Raw genomic sequence first — 17,071 nt, forward strand, 5'->3', positions numbered from 1 at the left:
GAACTGCAGGTGACATGTACAAATCTCATATAAAGTATATCATACTTGACAGTTCCATTCAATTCAGTCATTGCTTTGAATCTGATGATCAAGAGTGCTTTATCACACCTACTGCATCCACAATTGTATCTGCATGGCTCGAGCAAATAGATAATTCTATACGTGTTCATGACGTTTTGTACCAACACATAATAGAAATGAAGAAAAAGTGTGAAAGTAGTATACATACATTGACTTGAAAGTATAGAAAATGCCTTGGATATTGTTTATGAAGGGTTAAAGAATACCCTAACTGGCTACAAAGAAAAAAACTTTTCATCATTTCTAAATCCCGTGGTACTTGCTGCTAACTTCTTCAACTACAAGTTTAAGGGTCACAAGTTTACAGATTAAAAAGAGCTGAGTGTAGTCATGCTTACACACTTATATGAAACATTTGAATATGACAGAGAGAATGATGATTCATTCACTGGTGGGACAGATTATGAAGAAACAAAAGGTATTTTTTAAATCCTTTTTTCTACGGATAAGTATGACGTTTTTAAATTTTGGTCAGCCTCGGGAAAAGATGGTACAAACACTACTCAATAAGCAAAGTATGCCATGGTGTTATTGCGTCTCCCGGATGCCTTAAGACCTACGTCATTAATATCAATGAAGAAAATAAGAAGATTTGTAAGTTTAGAAGGAGATTATTTGAACAAGCCAGTGTTGGAATTTTTTTTGCTTAATTGATCAACCACCACCTTTTATTCATGCCAATATATCATTTACAAATTAAAAGCGATATAATGTACCTGTTCTTCTTTATTAACAATTAAATAGTGATAAAATATTGTTAGGAAGTGCCAAGAAAATCGTGATAGTATGAAAAAGCAAGTTCATTTGTAAACCATGAGAGTTTAAAAAATGTAAATTCATTTGAAGTTTGTGAATGTTTAGTAGTCGTTAGTAGGCCTTTTTTATAGTAGTCGTTGATTAATGCAGCGTTAATTTATTTGTTAAATGAGCTATATTGTATTTCAGAGTACTTGATTTTGTTCTGCTCGTAAAAACATAAAACAATGTATTATTAAATGGCGGAAAATATTGTCATAAGTTTTTAAAAACTTTCATAATGTATGAGAATATTAATTAGTTGTAATAAAGCTTGTTGTAGTAATAATTATTAATTAAGGATGTATCGTGTATGTATGATTGAGTATTTGTCTTTAATTTAGAAATGTTGACAATAAGTTATTTTTATATTTTTTATAAGGTTTCAAGTAGATTTAAGTATTCACGATAAATTTAATGTGTAATTCTGCCTAGAATTTTTTTTTTTATTAATTTCTTTTAAGCTCTCTATCAATATGACATTCATTATGTTCAGATTTTCTGTCTTTAATATATACTAAAATTTTTGCAAAGCAATTCATGGATATTAACAGTTATGTTGCAAAAAGAAGAAAGTTTTTTTTCATCCTCGTTTTAATTTTTTTTTTTTTTTTTTTATCATATTTTTAAAACAATGTTGACTCTACTTCACTGCTAGTTTGTTCTTCCTTACATAAAAGTATTGTTAGTCTCTTATAACTTGAGAATTTTTTTTTTCATTACTTAATCAATCGACTTGTCCATTTTCCTACATTCTATACTACATTTTCGAAGAATCCCAAAACACTTCGTTTTCAAAAACTGGTTAATAATTATCTAATCAACTTTTCTAAAAATTCAAAAAATTTTCTTCAACCTTCGTAACCCAATGCTTATAAATTTTATTTATGGCTGCCAGTCAAACAAAAGTACGTTTAATACTGTTTATATTCGTATTACACATTTTTAAATCTCTTATTTACGGACACTCTTGTATCTTAACCTTGTCCATCATTCCTTAATATTTTTTACGTTATGTATTTTATTTTATTATTACAACAATTATGAATAAGTAGAATTTCTGTTCTTAGAAAATTGATAAACTAGCATTTATTAATATAAACAAGAATTAGTAATTCAATAGTTGGAAGACCGTGATAAAGTAAAATTATTATTTTACAATTTATTTGACCAATAAAAATTACCACAGTGGAAACAATTTCGTATGACACCAAGTATCGTATTTGAGTAATATTATAAAATTATTAAAAATGTTCCTTAAATAAAATAAGATAACAAACCGTTACATGGTATATCAAAAAAGGAAGGTAGTAAGTATTCATTAACTTTTGGTTTTACAGTTTTTACTTTGAATGTCTTCTTTATACCTCCAAAACATTTTTTCCTTATTCTCTGTTCTTATCGCGTCCCACGCTAATACCTACATTACGATATGGAAGGTCAAAATGGTATTTCCTTAAAGGAATTGAAGAATGTATTTTGCCATAGTATTATTAGGCTGATGATCCTTTGAATTTACATGAACTCTGTTCAAGACAATTTCCACTTTAAGAATCACCCTTTACAACTAACATTACACAATAATAGTAATAATAATCATAAGAATCATAATAATAATAATAATAATAATAATAATAATAATAATAATAATAATAATAATAATAATAATAATAATAACCGGAAATAATAAAAATGATAATAATAATAACAATAATAATAATAATGATAATCATAATAATGACAGTGGTATTGATGATGTTAATAATAATTATAATGATGATGAAAATAATAATGATAATGATAATGATAATGATAATAATAATGATAATGTCAATGATAATGATAATGACGACGACAACGACGACGATGACAATGATGACGACGACGACGACGATACTTCAATCATTCCGTAAGTGATCAATAATGCAAACTGTCAAATTATATTATAATTGCAGTCTTATTTATATGATGTTAGAAACTAGCATAGGATATGCTTAACCTTTTTTTTTATCTGATTGGATGCAGAATATTTTACATGTATAGGTGTATTTTTTAATGCTAACTCGTTATTTTTATAGGTCTGTTGATAATTCCATCAGTGTTTCCTTTTTCGTTATGTTAAATGCCTATTATCAGGAAGTTTCTTTTGAAGCTCTAAACTTCCGAGTTTACAGTGTAAATATTCTGCTAGTATTTATTTTTCTTATAGTAAAAATCATCTGCTGTTTTGAATATAGTAAATTTTCATTGTCAAATAAATAATTTATTTTATGTTACGGTAATTTTTTATTGTTTTATCGTAAAGAAGAGTACACATCAACCAATTTACTCGCATTTTCCTGTGTTTAGCAATTTCTATACAAGTTATGGACAAAAGTCCAGTGTGAAAAGTATGTCTCTAACTGAGCTGTAGAAGCAGGTATAAGGTATAACTTTGTAGCATATTTGGCCAAGTTGGGATAGAAAACTTTACTTTGCTTCCAAAGCACAATTAATTTATGGCATTTTTATCGTAAAGGTCATGGTTTTTCTTTGTCAGTTAAAAATTTATGTAGTTCTTGACGTGTAATTGAATCCATTGTTTCCTCGGAAAAAGTAAAAGCCATTTTAATTAGCTCAGAACTCAAAAAGATTTCCTCTGTACGCAGGATACAAAAAGTTTGCAGCAAAATCTACAGGTTTCAAAGCTTTTCTTATCCTTTTATTTAAGAGCTGTTGATGTTGAGGATGAACAAAACTCAAAGAAAGTCACAACTGAACAGTATCCACTGCGTTGGTAACAAGGTCTTGAGCCTTATTAATTAGCTTGCAAATTGGTTGTAGTAGATTCATAATATCAATCAGTTGGTAAATAAAGAAAATATTATAAATGATATCCATAATCTCATTTTTAATCGTAAGATTTTCGAGATTAGGTATTTTTCGTAGTATATCTATGTTGTGCATTATACTAATAGCACTATGACGAAGATACCAAATCTTGTATCAAGGTAGTTTTTAAGTAATGTACCACCGTACTTTATGACCAATATATCAAGCTTTGGGTCACAAAAAGCTTGTATTACTTTGCTCATTTTATCTGAAAGGGATGAAGGAACTAAGCTTTTTAAAATCAAATTTCACACTTCAGTTTCATAGAAGTCCTTAGCAAAATCAATAGCATCTATTATTACTTCTGAAAGAAATTCTCCATCTTCACGTTCCATAGAAGCGTCATATGATTTCAGAAACGTGTGATTCATATTTTCATTACGGAAACTGCAAAAAACCAGTTTGCGATTAACTGTTGAATTTCGCCACCTATCTATTAAAAAAACACTGCTAGTTCCGTTTAAGAATTCTTTTCTGCCTCTAATAATCGTTTGATGCAAGTTATTAACACATGTACTCGCTAATACTTGACGACAAGGAGGTTTGTACTTAATGATTCTTGTCAACCGCAAAGCGTCCACAAAATTCAGCAAGTTCTTTTTTTCAACTACTCTGAAAGGAATGTTGCAAGCACACAAAAATTGTGTCAACTTCTCCTTAATCCTCCTTGGTCAGCTCTACATCCGTCTGTTGACAAAATTCAGCCTAGAAAAATAAGAGTCATCATAGAATGGGAGAGAATGTAAGTAATAATAAATCTTAAGTATTGCAACTTTTTTAATACAAAGAAGCGATTGGAAACTAATTTTTTTTTAATTTTGTTATTAATAATAGCAAAAAATATAAAAATTTTCATGGATAGATAATAATTGAATAAATTAAAAACATTATAACAACTAAAAATTAATTCCATGCACAATACAAGAAATACTTAAGTGAAAAGCCACGTGCGTATCTGTATGAGTACCTGTTTAGCACATTTCAGGTGGTATATATATAACCTCGAATCATTTTCGTTTGAAAAGCAACACGATCTAACGTGATATGCTACAGTACTTAATTACCATGCGGTGGATGCAATATTGTGAGCGAACTGGTGACTTATTTATTGCAGTATAAACAAGCTTTTTTCAGTACTAACTATTTCTTGAAGTTTTGGCTGACGCATCAGCTGATAATTATAGTATCGGTAGTTTATCTGCGAGGATTTTCATACGGCTAGAAGTGACTGACATGTAAGTTTATAAAATCATCAGTCAGAAAAATGTTTACATGTTGTTACGCATAGTCTAAGTTTGTGGCATTGTGGTATGCGTGCAGGCGCAGTTTCGGGGCAGCTGTGGCTGCCAAAGATTTGAATATTTCGGCTGTCTGCAACAGTCGAGTGAACTTCAAAATTTTGTGTTAGAGCTCATAAACATACATAAAAAAATTTCATCTAACTGATTCATGGTTACTTTGAAAAAGTAGTGGATGCTAGAAAATAAAGACGTCCTATTCATAAGGGCAAATCGGATAAAAGAAGCCTGTGTGTCATAGTATTCTTTATAAGAAATGTAAGAAATTTGGATTATTGAAATATACCACAAAAGAATTGTAAGAAATTATATTAAGAACTCATTAAGACTTATTACAGGAATCATTAGTTCAACAGAGACTATATAAATTTGTTTTTAATAAAAATGAAAACTGCTAGGGTTACAAGTACATATATACGTTCTGGACGTTATAGGTTATGACAATAAGAAATAAGCAAAATTTTTAAAATACGCAAAAAATAATAGTAGAGGGCAAACTGAGTGTTAAAAAACAAATTTTTCAAAAACCATTGTAATCTAATAGTAGAATGTACAATAATTTAATACACAAAAACAAGAACGTTTGCAATACTCTGACGAATAAGTTTCTTTTATTTGATTTGCTTAAAAAATAGGATGTTTTAATTTTCCAGTATCCATTAGCCTTTTAAAGAAACCATAACCTTATTAAATGCAATCTTAGGGGTAATGCTGTAGGTATGAGTGTAGTGCCAGCTTGATTTCAGAATAAGACTGTATCAATTCATTTTTAACTCGCTGAAGTGACGAATTTTTTAATTTGGCAACGAGTAAGCGACACAGATTGTTACTATTGTCTTTGTACAATATTTTTTCAATAAAGAAAAATAGATTGTTTTTGTTTTATGCTGTGTCTATTCACACCTTATATCCATGTGTATGCATGCGCCTTGCACGCTTCTCTTGCTCGGAAAAAAAAAACTTTGACCCAATAAGTACCAGACAGTAGAGTTGCCCACCACGCATGCGTATCCGTTTGTTTTAACAATTATTTATAAAACCGTTATAACTCAATTTAAAGAGTGTAGTTGTCTGAATAACTAAAATAAAATTAATGAGTGTGAGTGAAGATATCAATGTAAGATCTAGCATAACACAATGCCCAGGACATAATGCCGTACTTTTTTCCGGAGGCCTACATGGTGTTATTTACTTACAAAAAATGCGACGTTTTTTCGTGATTTCACGGAGAAAAATGCAACTTGACCTTCCAGACAAAAATCGCATTCATTGGTTATTAGTAAAAGTATTTTGGCATTGCTACCAAACAGAGAGTAAAAAAATACTTTTTCCATGAGCGTTACGTGCGATTTCTTATTTGGAAGAAATATTTCACCTCTTGGTCAAAAATTATTAGCTATTATTTAAACTATAAATTATAATAAGCTACGATAATAGCAACAATTGACTTCAAAGTAGCTGTAATCGTATACGAATGATAACTTTTTAAAGTACCTGTTATAACAAATTGCGCGATTTTTAAACAACGAAAATTATTTACTAATCTTTTTTTGTAAGGTATATCAGCCCTTACAAACGGTATTATTAATATAATAACATAAAAACTAGAAGGTTCAAGTATTTTTGAACAACAAGCAATAAAACAATTTATGTTTAAATTACTTTTTTTGTTTATTGTTCAAAAATACTTTACCTCAGTTTTAGTATCATTATACAAACAATAACGCCTATTATGGCTGGTATACCTTACAGAATAAAAATATTCAATAAATTGTGCTGTTCCAAATTCGAGTAAAATTTATAGCTGTAAACAGCTACTTCTTAAAGTTGCTATTTGTACATGATAATAGCTACTTTGTGATTAATTATAGCTATTATTGCAGCTAGTTCAAGCTGTATATACAGCTATAATTTATAGTTCAAATAAAAGTTAATAATTTTTAACCGAGTTAGCTCCCTAAAAATAGAGAGCCAAGTTGCATGGTTGGTGAATATACGGGGAAAAAACATTTTTATATTTGTAGGTATAATGTTTTTATTTTTAATAAGTATGCTTTATTTTCAACCAAGCCAAAAAAAGGCATTTTTGTATTCAAACCAATTAATTGAATTTGAACTGAAATATCAAGCAAGTAAAATGAAACGGTAACATTTTTATAAAATATAAATCAAAACAGAAACTTTGAGATGACCAGTCACAAAAGTTTTTACTAAAATAATTGTATTAATGTGATATTATCGTACTTAATAAGTATATTTCATTCACTCTTATGCACTTGATAATTTACTATTTTATGAGTACAGTAACTGGAAAAGATAAAAATACATTATTTTATTATGACTTAAGCCATAAATAGTAAACATTTCGTCATAGTATGTAAGAATAAAGAGTGGACAACTGTTTGGGGGTTTCAAGAAAAATACACGTATTTGTATGAGCATGAAAAAAAATTGGTTCAAGCTATTTTTGACAATAAGATTGTTTTTATCTATCATCATACTTATAAAACTTGGCAACGTTAGGATGACAAGATTTTACTCTTTACAAATTGGACTCGGTGGCAAAAGAGTAAAAGGAGTAGGACTATTTGTCATCTTTTCAGAAGGTTCTGATACTCATTTGATTAATAGAATTTTGATTAGGTCGACCACAAGAGTATGAGCTTCTCTAATTTCACTTAATGAATCACTTGTCAGATGTCCATGTTAAGCAGCTGTGCATGTTTTCCTAAAATATTCCATTTGTAATAAATTTTACATAACTTTCTTAAAACGTATACAGTCAGTTAAAGTGTATGTACCAATGTTCGAACAGTCAGTCCTCGCTAAATGTTTTTAGAGTTTTATTATATACTTTGCACTTAATAGATAGAGTAAGGTGTGATTTATTTTAAAGTAGTGAAAAACCGAGTTTCTAGCTAGTGTACATAGATTTCTTTATATATGTGCATGTATCAACTTTTTGCGCAGAGATGACAGCAATCTATTTAATAATTAGAGACATGGAAATTAGGGATTAGTGCAAAAATAAAAATATAAAACTGATTGTCCCAAACAAAAATATCGGTAAGTGTTTATTTTAATGAAAAACTTTTGATCGCATTAAAATAGTTTGGGGAATAACAAAAATTATAATGATACGTAAAAACTAAGTAACCTAGGTAACGTATCTGCATGAAAGAAAAGTAATCACAAAATGGTCTTTACTACAGAAGCACGATGTAATTTCAGATATTTGAAAATCTATTAGTGATCCTCAGGCTATATTTCGATAACAATGAGTGTTCCACGCAATTTGACGTTCAATAGCTTCGTCCAGTCCACGAGTCCAGTCCATCAACATCTCTGCGCATAGAACTGGTTATTCTGGCGAATGCGGAACGGATTCCCCTTACACCCTTTCCGTCTACATCTATTCCCAGTCTCCAGAGTTCTGAGTGCCCAGAGAAGGACGTAGTGCACTATAATGTTAAAAAAAGGTATTTCTACTATACATATAGAGATAAAGAGAAGCTATATCGTATATATAGATAGAGTAATTGCAGCGCACTTTTGTGCACATACCAGAGGGAGGGAAAGAAAGGAAGGGAGACAGACAAAAAGATCCTCTACCTACAGTGTAGTCCGCGCTGGTATAGGTACAGATAGTATATATAGATACATATGTCTACACCAGCTTCCGCTCGCTCGCTCGTTTCATGGGTTAGCTTCCCATACAAGGTGCACCTAAAGAAGGTTCACTTCATCGAATATCGTGAGAAAGCTTTCTCCATAAATTTTCTGGCAACGTTTAGTAATGATCGTTGCTTCTAATCTATTTATTTACAGAGTCTTTGATTTGACATAAAAGATCTGCTCCAAAAAGGTGCTAACGTCTAAGGTTAATAAATAATTTTACTCAAACCATGATGTTATCGTCGTTTGACTTAACCCGAAATGCGAGGAACAGAAATTTAGAGCTTGAACTTCTTGGACAGCAGCAATCAAGATAAATTTATTCCATTTTAGGAGCCAGCAGACTGACTCAAGTTTGTTTTCATGATACTTTGTATAAAAATTGTGAACTAAGTGATATTGGTAAAAAGTATCCAAAATTTATAATGGACGATTACAATGAAAAATTAAAATTAGCTAAAACTTGGTTGAAAATATAAGAAATGCAGATAGCGATAGTGTATATTGGCTGTTAAGTTTTTCATTCTCTAAAGGTTTTTCCAATTTTTTTATTTCAAAATCTTATATTTCTTACATTAATATAAAATGTAAAATAAACTAAATGAATAAAGAACTTAATAAAATTTATACAATTAAAAAAATTTTTTAGTATTATTAAAGGTAAGTACTCTAAATAAAAATTTTTCATATTTTTGGCATAGTAAACGAAAATACTCTTTTTTTTATTTTGTTAGTTATTCTAACGCAAATAAAATGTTGCCACGTGCAACAAGATTCGTAGTAAACAGTGTTGTTATCAGCTGTTTTATTACATACGATGCAAGTATAAGGATCTCTTGACTTGCTTTCAATCATATTTTTTAACAAATTATATGCCAAACGCTACACTTAAGGCTTCAGAACGTCAATATCAACATTTTTGTCGATAAACGCATCGCTTAAATTTTTTTGTTTGTATTTATTGTATCAAATTTGTAACGTAATATGAATGGTCAAGAATGGTCGAAATTTTTTTTGCTTCAATAAGAAACCGTAAAAGAGTCTTAGCTTTTGCTACTGCACTCTTTTTCGAGTACAGAAGCAACTGAGGAATCGTGGGTGCTCCACAGTCGTTGTTTTAACGTTTCCCAGAGGTCACCTACGGATACCTTTGCCTAACGGTTCTTCGAAGGTTAAGTCAGGCACGTGATAATCATCCTTAATCCTTCTGGCTTCTAAGATCTTATCTATAAGAATTAATGTTTTATATTACCTGTATAATATGCAAATTATAGTAATTATAAACTATCATAACAAATGAAGTTATGAAAATTTTTAATAAAAAAGATACAACTTTTCAATCTTGAAAAATTGTGTAGGATAATAATTCACTTTTTTACAACTAATATTTAATAAAAATCCGGAAACTGAATAGACATATTTTGGATGAAAATTGTAGATATACTTTTTTAAGAATAAATACTACGTATGTACATGCGTTGAAAAACTATAAAATACTTCCAATATAAATATTTTGTACACACACACACATACACACGTATGTATATATATGTGTGTGTGTGTGTGTGTGTGTGTGTATGTGTGGGAAAATTATTGCAAAATAGGAATAAAATCAAGACAGATGTAAGTATAAGGTAACTTTCATGTTTAGTCGTGTAACATCTCGTGATAGTCAAGCGCGAGAGCTCTTGACTCGACTGTAATCAAGAGCAAACTGCCCTCGCGCGCCACATAGCGCATTCAATCTAACTCTCTCATTTATACATAGTTATACTCTCGCCTGATCAATGATGTTATACATTTTATTTTATTTTAAACACAATCATACCCACAACTCGGCTATTCTGAAATTTGTCTGCGCTCAGACAACCTTACACAATTTTAACTATTGTAAAATAAAATAAAAAAATTAATCACACACGTCTACCCTTAAAATTCTAATTAATTTTAAACGATTAAATATTATGAAGTTTCATAATATTTGTAGAACATCGTTACTCTACTTAAGCAAATTCATCAATTAAATATTATCAGTTTAAGTAAAAGTAAGGAAATTTAATACCAACTTTAATCTCGAACTACGCTAATGTAATACATACCAAATTGAATCAAAATCGGCATATTTGACAATCTTAAAAATAATTTGATTCAACCCTTCAAGCTAGTGTCAACTGATTAAATACTATTCTTCTAAAATTACATAAACAATCCAATTGACAATTTAATCTTATAGATTCAAATTACAGTCACATTATTATATTTTTTTTTTTTTTTTTTTTAATATAATTTACCTTCACGTCTAAATTATAATAACTAATTTTAATAACTATAGTATTATGTAAGATCACTAAACACTTGAAATAATAAACTTCACAGTCAAAAATTTAACTTATTATCAATCTTCTCTTTCCTCAAAATCATCGTTGTCGTCAAAATTATCTCTTGAAAATCCTCGCCATGGTTTTAAATTATCAGTTGCTGTTGTAGTTTCATTTGGTCCTTCTCCTCCTATCTTACGTACCTTTTATCTGTCGTGAGCATTCACCTCAGTTATTTGATACAGCCCAAGAAATTTCAGAGCAAACTTAAGTCCTGGTCTCAGCTGAGTTCGTTTTATGGCAGCAAGATCGCCTTCCTTATATTTTCTTGCTGGTACACGTTGTTTGTTAAAACTTTTTCAATTTTCATGCTGAATTTTTTCGATCTGTAATTTTGCTTCTGATCGGGCTCTATCTCGATCCTGTTCGAACTGTTCCCAAAGTTCTTCTTCGATCATCTCTCTAAGATGAGCATCTCCACTACTTCTCATTTCGGTTCCGAACATCAACTCAAATGGACTCCTACCGATACACCGTTAATAAGTAGTATTAATTACCTGCTGCACTTTTCTTACACATTGATACCATTTCTTCGGATCATCACATGCCAACTTGACAACTAATTCGGATATTATTCCATTGACTCGTTCCACTTGCCCATTGCCTCTTGGTATACTTGTAGTTATAAGCAGATGCTGAATGTGTTTATCGTCACAATATTTCTTAAATTTGTTTGATGTGAACGCTGTCCCTCGGTCAGTTACGATCCGTTTCGGATTCCCGAAGACTTCTTGCACGACTCGCATCTTGCTCAAAACTTCTGCAGCAACTGTGCTCTTGACAGAAAAAATCCACACGAATTTTGTGAATGCATCAACTATAACAAATAAATGTTTGTATCGCTTCGCCGTCGACTCTAATGGTCCTATGTGATCCATATAAAACGTGTGCAAAGGCAAATCTTCTTTTGGAATGGGATCGAGGTATCCTTCCGCTTTACCTTGCTTTCGTCCACCTAAAATACAAGTGATACAATTGCTAATGCAATAATCAATCTTCGAATCAAGCTTATCGATCCAATATTACTTTGATTTTTCTTCTATCACCTTGCATTTGCCTATGTGTGCATCCTCGTGTATTTTACGAATTATTTTAATTTTCAATCCTTTGGAAATAAACAATTTCTTTTGTCCTTCTTCGCCTTTGTATAATATTCCGTTCTGATTAGAATAATTCCCATAGCTTTCTAGTTTAAGAATTTTATTAATTGCTCGACATCGATCGTCTTGATGCTGGGCTCGCTTGATCCTTTTTACTAATCCATCCTTGATGACGTAGATACCAGTCATCCGACTGAGAGCATCCACGTGTTTTATGCGAGTTCCAGATCTATGCTCTGTTGTAAACTCAAACTCGGTTAACAGCATTGCCCATCTGGCTATCTTTGGTGCGAGCTCTTCTTTCTTGAAGGTTTTCTCGAACGCGGCACAGTCAGTAACTATCCTAAAAGGCTTATGCGATAAATAAACCCTCAATTTTTTTAAAGCTTCGATTACAGCCAACATCTCGAGTTCATAACTATGGTATTTTTCTTGAGTCAGAGTCATATTGCGGCTGAAGAAAGACACTGGATAAAACTCTCCATCTGTTTCGTGTCGCTGCAATAAAACAGCTCCAAATCCATCTTTTGACGCATCTGTGTGCAGTTCGGTTTCTCTATCTTCTCGATACAACTGCAGCACAGGCTTCGTTATTAGCAAATTCTTCAGAATAGTAAAAGTTTGCTGCTGATCTGGACTGAAACTGAAAATTGCGTCTTTTTTCAGTAGATCACTCAGAGGCTTCGCAATTTTCGCATAATCACGAATAAACTTACGGAAATACCCAGACAAGCCTAGGAATCTTTGCAGCTGTTTAGTTGTTTTGGGCTCGGCATAGTTGACTAGCGCTTCTGTCTTTCTTGGTGAAGGTTTGATCGTACCGTCTTAGATAACGTGGCCCAAAAACTCTATACTTCTTCTCAGCAGCTGACACTTCCTCCAGCTTATCCGTAAACCGTACTCTGAGGCAATAAATAATACCTCCTTCAATAACTTCAAAGCGTCCTCTTCATCTTGAGCTAAAATTACGAAATCATCATAATAAATAATTATTTTCTTATTCCTTATATGCTTTTCATAAATAATCGATAAAAAACGTTGGAATACGGCTGGTGAAATGCACAAGCCTTGAGAAGCCTTGCAAAATTCATATTGCCCAGTGGGAATTACGAATGACAAATATTTTCTGCTGCCTTCCTCTACATTCACGTGAAAAAATCCATTCTTCATATCAATAGTGCAGAACACCTTTGCTTCTGCCAATCGATCAAGCACATCTTCGATGAGAGGGATGGGAAAATGCTCTCTAACAACAACCTTATTTGGAGCAGTAAAATCAATACAAATACGGATTGAACCATCCTTCTTTCGTACAGGAACAATTGGCGCCGCAAATTCTGATGTACTGCGTCTCACAACGCCTGCTTCAATCCATCCATCCACTATCGCTTCAACTTGGCACAGCTCAGTTACAGATAGCCTTCTCGGATTGCGACAAATCAGCGTTTCATCTCTTAACCTCACTTGCATCTTGACAAAAGCTTCTCTAGTTAATAGCGGCTTGTAGTTGGAAACCAACTTTTTCACTTCCGCTGCATGCACTTCTTTCAAGCCATCGTACAGTTCTGGATACTCTTCTTGCTCCATTTTAATAATGTTGATGTACTCGCCGGTCGGAATTACATAGGTGTCGTCAAGCAGCAAATGTATTTCAGCGTGCTCTCTAAGCTCATTGCCAACAATAAGCCTATCTGAAATACAATAAACTGGTACTACTCTAAAATTCAAAGGATAATAAGCACCATCAATCCACGTCATAGCATCCGTTGTACCGATAGAGCTAAACTTCTTGCCACCCGCACCCACAAACACTTCCAGCATTCTATTTAGTTTCAGTGTTTTTATCTCATCAAAAAAATCTTGCCTTAAAAAATTGCACTTCGATCCACTATCTATCAGCCCATCGACTTAATGTCCTTTAACTTTCATTTTCTTCATGCTAACATCTTCTTTACAGTGAATCCGATTGACTTTAGTGATTGAATCAGTTTTTTCAGCATTTTTCTTCGTCTCCACTCAACTTTTTTCGGCTTTGTTTACACTCGGACAATTCGGTGAAATATGGCCGAACTGCATACATTTAAAACACTTCTTTGACGTGTGTGTACAATCTTTGCTTACATGTCCGCTTTCACCACAGTTAAAACAACCGCGTGTAGATTTCAGGCTACTTTTCTTCGTAGATGCCTGCTTCGGCTTAGCAGACTGCCCCTGCATGACGCGTTGTTTACTTCTCGCGTTCTCGTAAGCCGGCAACAGTTCTTTCAGTTTAGCTATTGTTTTTGCACTATATAATATAACCTTGTTCGTCGCCTTGTCAGGAATACCGTCTACTATATATTCGGATATAACATCATCACTCAGCTGCGCACGCATTTCAATGGTCATTATGCTTTGAACATACCCAAGCATAGTCTCCTGTGGCGTCTCTTTTTTCTTCGTGAGCATACCATGTATACTACGGCTGTTGCTCGTCACGGCGAAATCTTCTCGAAGGCTGCTTCTTAACTCATTCCATGTTACAATGATACTCTTTCGTTCTAACCAAATTTTGGCAGCACCATCAAGGCACTTTTTCGCAGCAACCAAAGTTTCAACCGGTGACCATGCATAAATAACGGCAAGCTGATTCATTTCTTGAATCCAAGAATCGATTGGGTAAGCGGCATCTTCACCCGAATATCGAGGTAACGTCCCCTCTACGTTTCTCAAGCTGATCTTTGATTGAACGTGGGTAGGACCAGGAGGCGGATTTTCTTGAGAGGCTAACGCCAACTCTCTCCTTGCTAGGTCAAGCTCTCTCTTTAGTAGCTCGTTCTCTCTCTGTATCATAGCTGTATCAGTCGGTAAACTCCTGGCCTTCTGAGCCTCGGCCAATTGTCGCTGCACGTGCATAAGTTCAAGCTTCATTTTTTGCATTGCAGCTTCATGCTCTGCCTGCGACATTTGGGTTTCGTCGTCGGACATCTTGGCTTGTCTTCTGCGACTTCTCACTACGGCTTCTTGTTGACAAACAGCGCTTAACTTTTTTGCCTCTCTAGGCGGTTGGAAGCGTGTCGCTTGAGCGTGAGAGCCACTCTGCTCTCTTCGAATTTTACCTTGCTTCTCCGTCTCGTCCGATTCGTCGAACAATTGTGTCTTCGTATAGGCACTGTATATAAGTATCGAATACAACTTAGGTACTATACACACAGCACTCACAGCAAAGTCTATACGAAGCGGCACTCTCGCGGCGTCTCCCGAGAACTCTCCACCAATCCTTGTTGTTACCAACTCGTCTCTGGCACTCTTATAGTTGATTAGCGTCAATTCGTCTACCCGCTTCTGAGAACCGTCTGTTTCCAAACATCAACTAATATAACGGCTGATTTTAGTTTTTGAAAAAACATTAACTTCTTATGCGATACGTCTTCTTGGCACCTCTAGTCAGTAGATTTGTCGTCTACTCGTCCTCTAGCTGGTGTGGGTTCCAGGATTCGGCTTCTCCTGTTAAACAATAAGGTTCATCGCATTTATAGTCCACAGTCCACAGTCATGCACTCCACAACTGAACACGTCTTGAACTATTACTACAACCAAACACCTTAGCCACCTTCACAAATCGACCGCAGCATCTAATCTTAACACGTTACTCACAATTCCGCATCCCGGCTGAGCCCACAAAATTTGTGGGAAATGTATTGCAAAATAGGAATAAAATTAAGACAGATGTAAGTATAAGGTAACTTTAATGTTTAGTCGTGTTATATCTCGTGATAGTCAAGCGTGGAGAGCTCATGACTGGACTGTAGTCAAGAACAAACTGCCCTCGCGCGCCACATAGCGCATTCAATCTAACTCTCTCATTTATATATAGTTATACTCTCGCCTGATCAATGATGTTATGTATTTTATTTTATTTTATACACAATCATACCCACATATATATCTATACATATAGATATATATACTAGTAAGGAACGGCCTCCCTGCACGCTTCACACGCCAACCCTTCAATTTTTAAATTCGTTAAATACTTAATTTTTTTAGTATGCTATTTAAAGTTAAAAAATTAAAACAATTTTCGTAAAGTAGTTAAACAGTTAAAATAAAAGTTGTGTAAATTGAATAAATACTTTTTCATAAATTTTTCAGACAATTTCTTGCCTTATTTCAAATAGCAGCAAATATCGAAGGATATACATTTTTAAAAATATTTTGAATCATTTTATTGATTGCTTAGTATATGCGGAAAAAAAGGTCTAACAGGTAATTTTAATTTCACTGTAATATCCTAATATAGGTTTCTCATTAGGCCTTATATTAAGTATAGATAAGAGTATCTACAGGAGTGTTGGATAATTATTTATTAATCCCTAAATCTCCTTAGTGACAAAGTGATCTTCATTTGTGACAATTATGAATGTTGGGGAGCTTTTGGTTACGTAAGCTTCGGTAAGAAAAAATACCACAGTTTGCTTGAACAATATGCTTAAGACCCTCTTTATTTTATGTAATATTTTATCTTCTCTGTGCAAAAATTAATTCACGATGTTAATTTTGTTTAAAATAAACTTTAAAAATAAGAGGTGACATTTATAAGACATACAAAAAAATGTACAGTAGTACCGGTACTCTCTATATTCTGAATGTGATAAGCATCGATAAAGTACAACGTTAAAGGATCCCATTGATCAAGCAATCTGGTATTGCAAGTTTTAAAAGACAGCCAATGTGTAACACACAGTCTTAATAGTTTATTTATTTTAGCGTCTAAAAAACTTTAAAATTCTATAAGTATATGCTCTCGAAGAGGAGATCGGCTGAAATGGGAATGTATCGCAAAGCACATGGCCTTAATATCTTCTGGTAGTTGTTTTACAGTATGTTTGCT

Source organism: Copidosoma floridanum, unplaced genomic scaffold (genome assembly GCF_036245765.1).
Source record: "Copidosoma floridanum isolate Cflo_tuat_1 unplaced genomic scaffold, Cflo_Japanese_pri ptg000027l, whole genome shotgun sequence".
Taxonomy (NCBI): domain Eukaryota; kingdom Metazoa; phylum Arthropoda; class Insecta; order Hymenoptera; family Encyrtidae; genus Copidosoma; species Copidosoma floridanum.